Source organism: Adiantum capillus-veneris, chromosome 8 (genome assembly GCF_014529385.1).
Source record: "Adiantum capillus-veneris isolate H3 chromosome 8, ASM1452938v2, whole genome shotgun sequence".
NCBI classification, from domain to species: Eukaryota; Viridiplantae; Streptophyta; class Polypodiopsida; order Polypodiales; family Pteridaceae; genus Adiantum; species Adiantum capillus-veneris.
The window spans coordinates 133,610,378-133,624,803 of NC_140938.1; the positions used below are offsets into that span (position 1 = coordinate 133,610,378).

General features: G+C 43.9%; 1 pseudogene; it reads left to right on the forward strand.

The window, feature by feature from the left end:
- The first annotated feature begins 245 nt into the window (after positions 1 to 245).
- On the forward strand, positions 246 to 1,061 carry LOC147452989 (uncharacterized; annotated as a pseudogene).
- Positions 1,062 to 14,426: the final 13,365 nt, after the last annotated feature.

The window sequence follows — 14,426 nt, forward strand, 5'->3', positions numbered from 1 at the left end:
GTGTTTGACGAGGCTCTTTACCCTCCCCTTCTTTGCCCGTCCCGACACTAGCCACGGCATCACCATCGACACCAAGTTTTGCACGACTGATTGCCATTCCCTGCAGCTACATACCACTAGCGACTCCTCCAAGAGTCACTCTAGTGGACACTCCTCACTTCGGGGCTCACACTCCAGTGGAGACACCTGGCGTCCGTACCCCCATTGACACGCCGCTAGAGACCCCTGCTGGGACACCCAGATTCATGCATCTACGGTGAGAGGGTTTGCCTTATTCCATCGATTTGAGTGGCGGCATCAACTTGGATGATCAAGGCATGAAGGTGATTTTGCGCATGCGTGGTCTTTGCTCTCAGGTCTTTAGACACTACATACTAAACACCTAGAGTGAAGTACCGAATGAATTAAAAGACAGAGTCATCAGTATGCTTCATGACGAGTTTCCCGTTTCAACACGGAATGACCGCTTCAATGAAGATGTGATGAAGATTCAAATGCGCGAATACTGCAAGCATAAGCGTTCCGAAGTGCAAAAAGCAATCAAGCATGGGTGGAGCAGACCAGATTGACTGGCCAAAGAAGATTGGAAGAATGCGAAGAAAGCAGCGCGCGAGAATTCGGACAAGTGGAAGCAGCAAAAGGAGGCAGCCAGAGCGCGAGTAGAGGCAGGGAGCTCGCACCACTTGGGGAGCGGCGGGTGGGCATCATTTGAGGCCGATTTTGTAAGTGTTTTCGCATTGCTCTCTATGTTTGATAGTTTAGGGTTTATGGGATTTTAAATTCTAACATAATGGATTCTTTGTATGTTTTGACAGTGATCGTTTACAGGACGTGATCCCACACCGTACGAGCATGAGTACGCAGGCAGGAAGGGCTTAAACGCCCTTATAGACATCCTGAGTTCTCGTGGTGGCATGGTCAGTATTAGGGTTTTCTTTTCTATTTATTGTATTGTTTTATAAATGTCGCTATATGTTTATACTTACAAAAAGCTATCTTATTGTTTTTTTTTGCAGAATCCGACAGATACGCCGCTTGGACGCGATGAGACATCTGATTAGACGATGTCAGTTTAGCCATAGCTAGATAGAATTAGTTTCTTTTTGTCATATCTTATGTATCATGAGATGACTTTTATACGTCTTTTTGAAAACCATGTATATTTTTTAAATAATGACAATGGTTTGTAACTATTACATTTGCAAAGATTAACAATCAAGTGATTTTGCTTATGTGTACAATTGTCATTGATTTACTTTCATCAATTCACGCTTGTCAATTTTGTATCTTTATTTTGCAAACAATACGTACTATGGATGATGGAGTTAATGATTATATTGTCTTGTGTGACTATTTTGGGTCTATATTTGCCTTTGCACTTTTTTTCAAAGGTAAATAGACAAATGAAACATTCAATTAGGTTGATGGGTGGCAGGGCATTCAATATGGTTGATGGGTGGAGATGGCTGAGTATGTCAACTCTCAACGGCCTAACTCTATCAGCGAAGTAATCCACCATACTATGGTTGCGCCTTCATGCATCAATTTCCAACAAGGGGTTAGACGGAATGTCAAACCCATGGAAAATAAAGACAAAAGTGATGCAAAGGGAAAAATTAATGCCCATAATTTTTCCCACGGCCATTCCAACAACAACAACAACATTCGGTCCAAGGAGAAAGGAGTTTACAAAGTTAAAAATAAACTCTCTCCTAAAGAGCTTGAAACTTTTCGCAAGGATCACAAATGTAGTGTGGGGAGGAAGGACATGGCTATCATTCTTGCCCCAAAAGAAATGATCACAATGAGACTCCTAGAGCTTCCACTATCGAAGCTTCAAAAGAGGATACTCATTGCAAAGGATCACCTCTCTCCTATGCTTGGGGAAAGGTAAGGAAGCATGATGCTTTCATCATGTTTGACTGTGGTTCTGGTCTCAACTTCATATCAATGGAGTTGGCCACCAAGTTGGGCATTCAAGCTTTTGAGATGGGAGATGCTGTAATGGCTGATGTCGCTTTCAAGGGACAACAAGCGTCCGTTACTCCCTTGCACTACAAGAGGCTCTTCATATTAGCGACGCTCACATAGGGACGCTCAAAAAAAAAATTCCCGGCGTCGCTATGAGCGTCGCAAATTTACAAAGAAATTTGCGACGCTCATAGCGACGCTTAAAGCGACGCTCATAGCGACGCCGGCTGGGGTAAAAAAATAACCGAGCGCGCCCAAAAACTCAGATCTCAGATCTGAGTTTTTCGGCGCCCTCAAGCAAAGAGCAGGTAACGCTCTCCCTCACTCTCTCTCTCTCTCTCTCTCTCTCTCTCTCTCTCTCTTTTTCTTCTCCACACACACACACACACACACACACACACACGAGGAGAGGAAGGAGAGCCAGGTATGCTCCTTCCCTCTCCTCATTCTCATGTTCCCTTCCCCTCTTTCTCTCTCCCTCTCTCTCTCTCTCACACACACACATACACACACACACATAGTGTTTTTGAGAGAGAGAGAGAGAGAGAGAGAGAGAGAGAGAGAGAGAGAGAGTACAAACAAAAACAAAAACGCACACACACATACATAAACAAAGAATGCACACACACATTGAGAGAGAAAAAGAGAGAGAGACCATGCATAAACAAAAAACGCACGCATTGAGAGAGGAAAAGAGAGAGAGAACATGCATAAACAAAAAACGCACACATTGAGAGAGGAAAAGAGAGAGAAAACATGCATACGATCCAAAAAAAACGCACACACATTGAGAGAGAAAGAGAGAGAAACTAATTTAACGTCGTAGGAAACTAATTAAAATTAAAAGACCTAAAGATCTAGCCGACGAGGAGTTGAACTCAAGACCTATTATTCAAGAGGGAAATGGCATAATCAATCTATCATACTTGGCATGGGTGATAGAAAGGTTATACCATTTATCTCTTTTTATTGGCACACACATCCACACACGCGCACACACACAAGAAGAAGAGAGTTATAACATCGTAGGAAACTATCTTAAAAGACGTTAAAGATTAGGTTATATGTAGACATACATTAAATTAGATTTAGGTTTATTTTTAACTAGATTTACGTTTATTTAAGCTAGATTTAGATTTACGTATATTAGATTAGATTTAGGTCTCCATAGACTGCGATGCCTGCATGAAGCGGGTGAAGAAAGCCCTCAATGGAATATAGGGTATTGCTGCCTTCACTCATGGTGGGCTCCGTCGATCCAAAAGTACTGGTGAAATGTCTTCAGAAGATAGGGAAGAAGGTGGATCTTCAGGGCGGCAAGAGTCACTACATCCCCGACACAATGACCATCTAGACAACCTCTAGTCATTAGACTTACGTTAAATTAGATTTAGCTTTATTTTTAGTTAGATTTACGCTTATTTACGTTAGATCGAGTCGACGCAAGAATTACTTACGGTTTAGGGTTTAGAGTTAGACGAACAGTGAAAAGATCTACTGTGAAAAGATGTTAAGATGAAGTGAAGTGCTACAGCTAGAGAAGAGGCAAAGGGGTTTTGTCCACTACATGCAGTATCATGTAGACGTGGGTGTGTAGATTTCTTGTACCCACAAATATAGGTATTGACCAATAAAGACGAGATTATAACCCGGTGGTTCTGATCTCCGTGCACCTCTAGACCGAGGTGTGCGGGGATTGGACATGACTAGAGAATGTGAGGTAAAGAGAGAGAGAGAGAGAGAGAGAGAGAGAGAGAGAGAGAGAGATAAGACGAAGAATGCCAATAGAATATTAAATTTGTTGTCCAGGTTATAAGTTTTTTATCCTCATTATGAGTAGCGACGAGGATGTGGGACCGTCCAACCGAAACACCTATCTCTCAACGAGGGTCTTATGTCCTTGTAATCAATGCAAGCATGCTGTGCGACGGACAAGACGTGTTTCTTTGCATCACGTTCGCGAATTTGGCGAGTTCGATCCATCTATTATAGATCAAGTTGTTGCCAATTATAACTCGTCGGACTCTGACGCTGGCCAACAAGCAGCAATCTTGCAACCCAATAGACGTGTTCGCAGGCGCTTTGGTCAAGTAGCATATGTGAGGCCAGAAGATGTATCCTCTGACAGCTCGGGGGATGATCATGCAGAGCACATTCCCAACGAGGCAATGTTTGAGCCCGAGATTGATGAAATGATCGAGACGATCATGGATTCAGAAAGGCTTATCTATGATGATATGAAAAGTGAAGCCGATACGCCATTGTATAATGGAGCACGTATGTCTAGATTGAAAGCACTCCTGGTTCTTCTCAACATGCAGGCAAAGTTTGGATGGAGTGACACTAGCGTTACAGCGCTTTTCAGGTGATCTATTACAATTAGTTTACTTTAATAGAACTCTAAATGTATAATGATCTGATAGATTTTTACATGACTGTATCATATTTTTATGTTGTGTAGATTGCTGAAAGAGCACATACTACCAGCTGACAATGTGATGCCAGATTCCCGAGATGAAGCAAGAAAGATTTTGCGAAACTTGGGGATGGATTACAATTCTATCCACGCTTGTCCTAATGACTGCATTCTTTTCAGAGGGGAATACATAGACATGGAGAAGTGTCCGAAATGTGATTCCGAAAGATATCGAGTAGATCTCCACGGGACAAAAATTCCACAAAAGGTTTTGGGACATTTCCCTCTGCTTCCTCGCATCAAGAATTTCTTCGAATGTAAGTCCATGGCCGCCCTAGCATCATGGCATGAGGAGAATAAATCTTCAGATGGTGTGCTACGAATTCCTGCAGATTGCGTAGCGTGGAAACATATAGATGGAACATGGTCGGATTTTGCCAGGGAAGCTCGAAATTTGCGCTTAGGCCTGGCTATGGATGGCGTAAATCCATTTGGTCAAAGATCAACATCTTACAGTGTATGGCCCATTGTCATCGTCAACTACAACATTCCCCCGTGGTTGACTACGAAGAAGGGGCACCTATGGCTAAGCTTCATTGTGCCAGGGCGATATAAAGTGGGGAATATGGATTTGTATCTTCGTCCACTATTGGAAGAGCTACAACAATTGTGGATTGGCATAGAGGTGGTGGATATGAGCCGACACACAGGACGACAGAATGCTTTGATCAGAGGCATTCTAAAGTGGACCATGCATGACTATCCCGGGCTAACAAAATGCTCAGGTGATCTATTGACACTCCTCACTCAGACACTGTAAATCTTGTTTTTTCCCATAGTTGATCTATTATCATGTGTATACATGCAGGGCTTCAAACAAGCGGATACAGAGCATGTGTCACATGTGGACCTAGACTGAATGCACGTAGGGCACCCTCACTGAAGAAGAAAATCTACGAAGGTCATCGAGCGTATCTTCCAGAGAATCATGTGTTACGCGACGGCTTTTTGGGAAGAGAGCCACCAAGGATGTCTGCGCAAGCATGGTTAGAGCAGAAGGAGATGTGCGATGACGGATTGCCTCCAGGGATGAAGAGACTATCTCTATGGTATGAGTTACCATACTGGCCCCGACTCATGATCAATCACTTGCTCGATCCAATGCACATATTCAAGAATGTGGGTAATCTAGTATGGGACCATTTCTCCGGCAAGAAAGATACTTTGGGAGCCAGAGTTGACCTTAGAAATGTGGATCGTATGGAGCAATATTGGCCGCAAACAACGTCTGATGGATCGATAAAACTCCCTAAAGCATTATGGATTTTCACAGGAGCCCAAGAACGCAAAGTAAAAGAGACCATTCGATCTTTGCGGACCCCCACTGGCGTAATGCACTCGCTCCGAACGTGTTTTACTAAAGAAGGAAAGCTTACCGGTTTGAAGTCACACGATTGGCATAAAATGTGTCAAGTACGTTCATAGTGGACTTTAATATCATTGCATAAAATGTGGACTTTAATATCATTGTTGCACATACTTTACAGTTTATTTTACCGGTTGCCATTGAGGGATGTTTGTCTCTCGACATCCGTAACACAATCTACAAACTTGCAAAGCTGGTGCAATGGATCTCACAAAAGGAGATCAACGTAGACTCCATACCATTCGCCAAACTAAATGCTGCGGAGCTTGTGTGCATGTTTGAGAAACATTTTCCTACTACAATGCTAACCATTCAGGTGCATCTTCTTGTTCACATAGTTGATGAGGTGGAAATAGCTGGCACAGTTCATTCCAGATGGATGTTCTTCTTAGAGCGTTTCATGAAAACGCTTAAGGGATATGTGCGTCAAAAGGCACGTCCGGAGGGTAGCATGGCAGAAGGTTGGTTGGTATCAGAGTCCCTAGTGTACATTGGAGAGTGGCTAGACGGATTTGATAAATCCCGGGACACGCTATGGCGAACCATAGATGATGAGCGCATATCTGGGATTGTCATGTGCAATCTCTGTGTTGAGAAGAAGATGACGGAAGATCTAGAGGCTAAAATCAACCGATTTTGCATGCTTCACAATCCAGTGATGCAAAAGTGGATTTCACAATATGAGGATGCAAAGCAAGAGCGACAAAGGGCACGAATCGAGTGGAGACGGGGAAGACGACCACCGATGCACTATCCAGCGAATCTGGAGAGCCTACCAACCTTCATGAACTTAAGATGGTTGCACAACCAATTGAAAAGCGCACAACAATGCGGTGACAAAGTGACTGAAGAAGAGTGGGAGTACTCTTGGGGTTGCGTGACCAAGGTAAGTTTGCAATGTACGACTAGCAAGTGACTTTATTTATAAACTTTTGAACGGCCACTCATAATCTTTGTTCGTTGTAGTATAAGTCATACACAACAGCATGGTGTAAAGGTCGACATTTTAGGGTGGAACGAATCGACAAAAAGCGTTTTACTCAAGATTGTGGAATCATGGCAAAATTTGAACAGTCTAGTCGACGACGTTCCTCTGATGCAGATCCTGTGGTGGCGGAACTCACTTACTTCGGCACGCTGCAAGAGATTTTGAGGATCGATTACAGAGGATTTTTTGTCGACTTGTTCGACGTGCAATGGTTCAAGATAATCATGGAGGGTCGCAACGCTACTGTGCGTAGAGGAGAGTCTGGTTTTCTTGAGGTGGATTCTACTAAGAAATGGATTGACCTAAGAGACACTTTCGTACTACCCGAGCATTGTGAACAAGTAAGTATGTAAATAGTTAACATCCCCCTTTTACAAGTTATGTGCTTGAAAGCTCTCATGTAAGTTATGTGGCTCTGGCAGGTAATATTGCATCCTACAAAGTCTACATCAAACTGGTGGTACGTCATAGAGGTAGCCCCTCATAGTGCAAGGACGTATGAAGGCTACCATGTGCCAATCACAACGACATCAATGGAGGAGATCAGAGAAGATGCTCAATCAGAAGCCGCTGCGGTGGTGCCAGACGAGCATCAAGATGCTACTACTCTATATGGGGTGCATGCAGAGGAGCTACAAAATGAAACAGAGGATATGTGTTTAAACGGAGAGCTCTATATAGATATAGGAAGTTATGCTAAGTTATGTGAGGATGAGAGAGAGATCTCTTAAAGCCACAAATATTGTATTTGAACAATTTTGCTCCGTGTTGTAAAAGCTCTGGCTCTCTAAGTACCTTCCATGGTGTATAACGCTCTTTTCTACTCGCGCTCACATCTTTTGATTGAAAATTCTGAGTTTTCGACTTGCCTCTTCTATCACTCAATTCATTGCGTCATTGTATTTATATGCATCATTACGTCATTGTATTTAATGGTCTTTGCGTCATTGTCTACTCTATTCATTCAATATTAAGTTTAAATATTCGTGTGTTTAATGCAGGTATGGATGATGAGGAGTTTCTTTCTTCTTTGTCACCGCAGCAGAGACAGTGGTACGTGGAGCCTCATCGCTCTGGCGCATCATCGCGCGTTCCTACTCCATCCGCATCTCCCTCTCTTTCGGAGCATTCGGCGTGCTCCGAAGCTTCGGCGTCGACGAGACGAGCTTCACACTCGTCTAGACACCGGCGCTCTAGTGGTGGCGGTGGCGGTTGTTGTGGGGATTCCGCCACCGATGCCTCCACACCGCCTCGTGTTCGACGAGGCTCTTTACCCTCCCCTTCTTTGCCCGCCCCCACACCAGCCACAGCATTGCCATCTACGCCAGGTTTTGCACGGCTGACTGTTCCTAGAAGCGACACACCTCTACCTACTCCGCCAGGAGCCACCCCACTCGACACTCCTCGCTTCGGGGCCCAGACGCCGGTGGAGACACCTGACGTCCGTACCCCCATCGACACGCCGCTAGAGACCCCTGCTGGGACACCCAGGTTCATGCGTCACCGGCCAGAGGGCTTGCCTTACTCCGTCGACATCAGCGGCGGCATCATCATGGATGATGACGGCAAGAAGGTGATCTCGCGCATGCGTGGTCTTTGCTCTCAGCTGTTTAGACACTACATACTAAACAAATGGAGTGAAGTACCAAGTGATTTAAAAAACAGAGTCATCAGCATACTTCATGATGAGTTTCCCGTTCCAACACGGGATCAGCGCTTCAATGAAGACCTGATGAAGATTCGAATGCGCGAATACTGCAAACACAAGCGTTCCGAAGTGCAAAAAGCAATCAAGAATGGGTGGAATAGGCCAGATTGGCTGGCCAAAGAAGATTGAAAGAATGCGAAGAAAGCAACGCGCGAGAATACCGACAAGTGGAAGCAACAAAAGGATGCAGCCAGAGCGCGAAATCTTTGTATGTTTTGACAGTGGTCGATGACAGGACGTGATCCCACACCATACGAGCGCGAGTACGCAGGCAGGAAGGGCTTAAACGCCTTGATGGACATTCTTAGTTCTGGCGGCGGCATGGTTAGTATTAGGGTTTACTCTTTTTTATTTTTTGTATTGTTTTATAAATGTCGTTATATGTTTATACTTACTGAAATCCGTCTTATTGTCTTTTTTTGCAAAATCCGACAGATACGCCGCTTGGACGCGATGAGACGTTTGACTAGACGACGTCAGTTTAGCCGTAGCTAGATAGCATTAGTTTAGGGTTTCTCATAGCTTATGTATCATGAGACGGATTTTATAGGTATTGTTGAACCATGTATATTATTACATTTGTCACCGCAGTTCCTTTTGCCAATCAATTCTTTATGCCTATGATGTTGTACAATTGTCATTATTACATTTGCCAATCAATTCATTTTGCCTATGATGTGTACAATTGTCAATTTTGCAAACAATGCGTCTTGTGGGTGACTATTTTGGGTCTATTATCTACCTTTGCACTTTTTTTAAAAAGTGAATCAAGTACAATATGGTTGATGGGTGGCAGGGCATTCAATGCCCTGCCACCAAAAAACAATTCTCTCGGGCGTCGCTATAAGCGTCGCTATTTATGGCTCTGTAGCGTCGCTATAGTCTTCTATGTAAACGTCACTATAGGCGTCGCTATATGCGTCGCTCTGAGCGTTGCTATTTAGCGACGCTCATAGCGACGCATATAGTGATGCCTATAGCGACGCTCTCGTAGCGACGGTTTTAGCGACGCCGGGGGTTATAAAAACCCAGTGTATTTCCGTCGCTAACAGCGTCACAAGAGCACACAACCTCTTGTAGTGTTGATTGGGAAGTTGAGGCTTCATATCCAAAGCTATGTCGACAAAGAAGACTTCTTCATCTCTCCTCTCCAACATGAGGATGTTATCCTAGGGAAACCATGGTTCAACCGCATGACTGCCAACATGAAGTTCCCTGAAAGGAGAATCTACTTCACCTACAAGAGAAAGACTATGTATATATATGCTAATGAGTCTGGTCACACTATACCACTTGTAAATCCTCTCGCCCTTGATAAATCAATGAAAAGCTCAATTTCTGTGTACATGATTTTTGTCAAAGAATCCCAAAAAGATCCTAATGTTTCATCAAAGGTGAATGGTAGGAATCAAGAAGAGTTAGACTTGTCTAACTTTCTAAAAGGATTACAAGATGTGTTCATTGATGATATGCCTGTGGACTTACCTCCAATACGAGGGGATGATGACCATCGAATTGAGCTCCTATCAGGAAGCTCACCTCCTAACAAACCTCCCTATCGAGTTTCACAAGCTCAACAAGAGGAGATCATGAGGCAAGTACAAGAATTGGTAGACAAAGGAATTGTGAGTCCTAGCTCCTCTCCCTTTTGCACTCCTGTCCTTTTAGTGCAAAAGAAAGATGGTACATATCGCATGTGTGTGGACTATCGCGCACTAAATCATATCACTATCAAAAACAGATCTCCCATATCCCAGGTAGAAGATTTGTTTGATAAGGTACAAGGTTCTACCTACTTCAATAGGATCTACCTTAAAAGTGGCTACCATCAAATAAGGATAGTGAATGAAGATATCCTAAAGACTGCATTTCGTACAACATTTGGCCTTTATGAATATCTAGTCATGCCTTTTGGCTTGACTAATGCACCAGCTACATTCAATCAATTAATGGAGAAATTTTTTAGATCCTACCGTAAATTCACTGGAGTGTTCTTTGATGATATCATCATCTACTCCAATTCCTTGGAGGAACACAAGCAACATCTCCAAGTGATTTTTCAAGCATTAAGGGAGAATAATCTTTTTCTCAATCAAAAGAAAAGTGAATTTTTCCTTCAAGAGATTCAATACTTAGGTCATATTATCTCTCAAGATGGTATCCATATGGATCCATCAAAGTTGGAGGTAATAAAAGCATGGCCTAATCCAAGGAATCTACATGAGCTAAGAAGCTTTATTGGTATGTGTGCATACTATAAACGCTTCATAGCAAAATTCTCCCAAATAGAAGGACCATTACATGACTTAACAAAGAAAAACGTTAAGTATTCATGGACTGCTAAGGAGCAAAGTGCTTTTGACAAGTTCAAAGACAAGCTTATCGCCCAACCATTCCTTATGCTTTCGGATCTCTCAAAGACATTTGAGGTCCAATGTGATGCTTTTGGTGATTGCCTTGGAGCAGTCTTGCTTCAAGAAGGGCATGACATAGCCTATGAGAGCCAAAGGCTCAACACGGATGAACAGGTCTTTGGCATTTATGAGAAAGATTTGTTAGTTTTTGTACATGCCCTAGACACATGGAAGCTCTATCTATTGGGGACTCCATTCATCTTACGAATAGACCATCAAAGTCTCAAGTACTTCATGACACAAACAAAGCTTTCCGACAAACAAATGAGGTGGGAAAATTTTCTTTCACAATTTAATTTTCACATTGCTCACATTGCTGGTAAGCACAATCAAGTGGCTTATGCACTTTCGCGATGACCAAAAGTTAATGCTGTGTCAATAGCAACTCACAATGATCTATCTTCTACGATAGATGAGTATGGTACTGACCCTGATTTTAAAGACATAATGTCAGCCCTTGATTTGGGGAAGAAAGAGGAACCATTCACCTTGCAGGATGGTTATCTTCTCCATGGCAATAGGCTATGTGTTACCCACTCCCTTCCTGAGAAAGTCATGTATGAATCCCACGCTCTTCCCTATGCGGGGCATAGAGGCATTCAACCTACTCTTCGAGGAGTAGAGACATACTTTTATTGGCCTACCATGAAAGTGGACATACAAGAGTATGTTTCAAAATGTGTAGTATGCCAAAAGACCAAGTATGATAGAGGGAAGCAACCCGGATTACTCCAGCCATTGCCAATTCCTAATTCACCATGGGAGAGTATATACATGGTGTTAACCCTCATGGCACACGGACACCCTATGATCTATAAACGTTGTATTGTTTAGAGTCAGGTACTGGGCTTGTCGGACCAATAGGAACAGGGTAAGGGTGATCGCCGATGAGAGGCGCACTCTAACTGGAATATTCAAGGAGTTAGTTGGCTAAGTATGGGCGCCCAAGTGTGAATGGGGTGAGCTCATATAAAAGCCACTAAACCTAATTTTTACTCATTCTCTCATTGTGCAATAGAAGCTGCTCTTGCTCCATCTCCACCTTCTCCTTCACCATCTCCTTGTGTGTGTTTGTGTGCGTGAGAGAGAGAGAGAGAGAGTGTGTGAGAGTTGTGTGCGATCGAGCGTTGCGGCGGCACGACGGCGGCGAGGTGGTTGAGCGCGACGTAGCGGCGTCTCCCTCTTCTTCGCGGCGCGGGAATCCTTCATTCGCAACTACGCAGGAGGGTGAGTGACACACCATTCTTCCTTGTGAGCTTGTCTGTTGTATGACTGTGTGCTAGGAGCCTTTGTGGCTCGCACACGGCACGTAGCAAGTCCCTAGCCGTGACATTTTTGGCGCCGCTGCCGGGGAGTTGCTGCGCGTGAAGCTCCAATGGCGACCTGTAAATTGTATTGAAGCTATTTTTTATGTAGGAAAGGCGGCTTAAGTTTGATTATTGTTGTTATGCAAAAACAGTAGAGAAAGACACAATGTTGTTGACTGCATTCAAGTTTTCTGTGTTCTGTTAAGCTCTGTTTTGCTAGTTCTATTAAGCTCAGATTTCAGCTTACACAGTTAGCATTTCTTGCGTTTCTGCGTTTTCTGCATTTTCTAGTTTGCACTGCACAGTTCTGTCAACTTTCAATTTTTTGCATTTTCTGGTTTGTTCACAGTTAGGCGCACAGTTAGTTAATTAAGTAGGTTAGTAATTAGGTGAACCACTGATTAGCAGGTCAGTACGTAGGTGAGACAGTAAATAGTTAGGTGAGGTCAACGCACACCAAAACGCATACCAAAATTTTTTTTAAAAAAAATTCGAATTTTTTTTTTCGAAAAATAAAAACGTGAGTGAGGGGAAAAAAATTCAAAAAATAAAAACGTGAGTGGGGGGGAGGTTAGAAAAATGGACGGTTGGTTTGTATAAAAGTGAGATCGGGATCATTTGACCCAATCCCAAGCCCAAGCCCAGGCCCAGGCTCTGTCTGTCTTATCATATAGGGTAGTCTCACTCCTATATATATAGGCTAGACTCACAAGGAGGGAGTGAGGAATGTGGGATAAGTCCTACACTCTCCTCTCCTTCATTGCACACTAGGACTTGCTATTTGGAGCCTAGTTACCCAGCTAGGAAAAGACTGTTTCGGGCTTTTCTAGAGCAAAATAGAACCAAACGGTGGGCTGTAAAGCACAGCGCGTCCCTCCTAGCGATACGCTCGTTTCGAGCTATCCCACGGCCCATCCCACAACACGCTCTAAAAAATCTAGCAAAAAAACAAAAAAAAAACACACAAAAAACTAGTCACAAGGCCTCCTAGAGCAGCTTTTTGACACCTTAGGGTATCAAAAGCACATGCACTTACGCTCTGGGCGGGTGCTAGAACACGAGCATATTGAGGGTGCCTCTGTACATACGGACACCCATTACCCATCCACGATAGGCTCTAGACCCTCAGCGGGGACACAAGGTAGCACCACCCAAGACCCTAAAATAGCCGCTAGTGATTCCTCCTCCGACTCAGAAATCATGGAAGCATACCCTACCCAAAACACTGAGAGAGAAGGCCATGCACCTCCCGAAGCTCCACAGCCTAGTACTAGTATGTTTAGCCGTTTCATGGAAACATTAGGTAGAGCTACTCGCTCGGAACCTGATGCAAATGAAGCACACGAAGGGGGTGGGGAAGTGGACTCTCCTTTCACATCGCACGTGGACCCCACACCCCCAAAGAGTTTCCATGTGGATATCCTGCCAACTTCTTACCAAGAAGGCCTTGTTGAGCTGCCTCCTTCAGAACTTCCCTCTAGAGTACTGTTGGTGACAAGTAAAACCACGGGGAGCAACATTGCTTCTACCTCACAAGAAACCGTTAACACGTCGACTCTAGAAGGATTGTTCATTAATGATCATTGGACATACGACCTCCACACTGAGGTGTTGACGGATCTACACTCTGGCCATGCCTACCATGTAGGATGGATAGAGATTGTACGATCCACCTCTAGTGCCACGAGCCTCGAAGATCAACAGAAAATGATCTGTAATGTTATCCATGGCATTATTCAATTAGAAAGGCAAAACCTAGGGGTAAATATACTCTCAACTGGCCCCATGAGATTTCTGGATACGAGCAAGGCTCAACAGCCTACTCTATCACAAATGGAGACTCCTCTAATGAGTCCCATGGACCCATCTTACGTCATTTCACCTGGGGTCTCTATGCAATCTGAGCCTCCGAGCGACAACTTTAGCTTCCCTAACTTGGCTCAACCCTCTATTAAGCAAAACACAGTGCTCACTCCCGGGATAGGCCTGACAGAGAATGTACCGATGACATCTACGGTTAGTGCAGTGCCACTACCTAGTGTCGTAGTACCTAATATGGGGCCTCGGCCGTATGTGCCTCTAGCCCATTACGCACACATGGCCCCCACACCTCCAACTATACCACTTGTTTATGCTCCTCGAGTGCCGCTCCCTAGCCCTTATCCGAGTTGACCTATGCCCGGTTATGTTCCATAT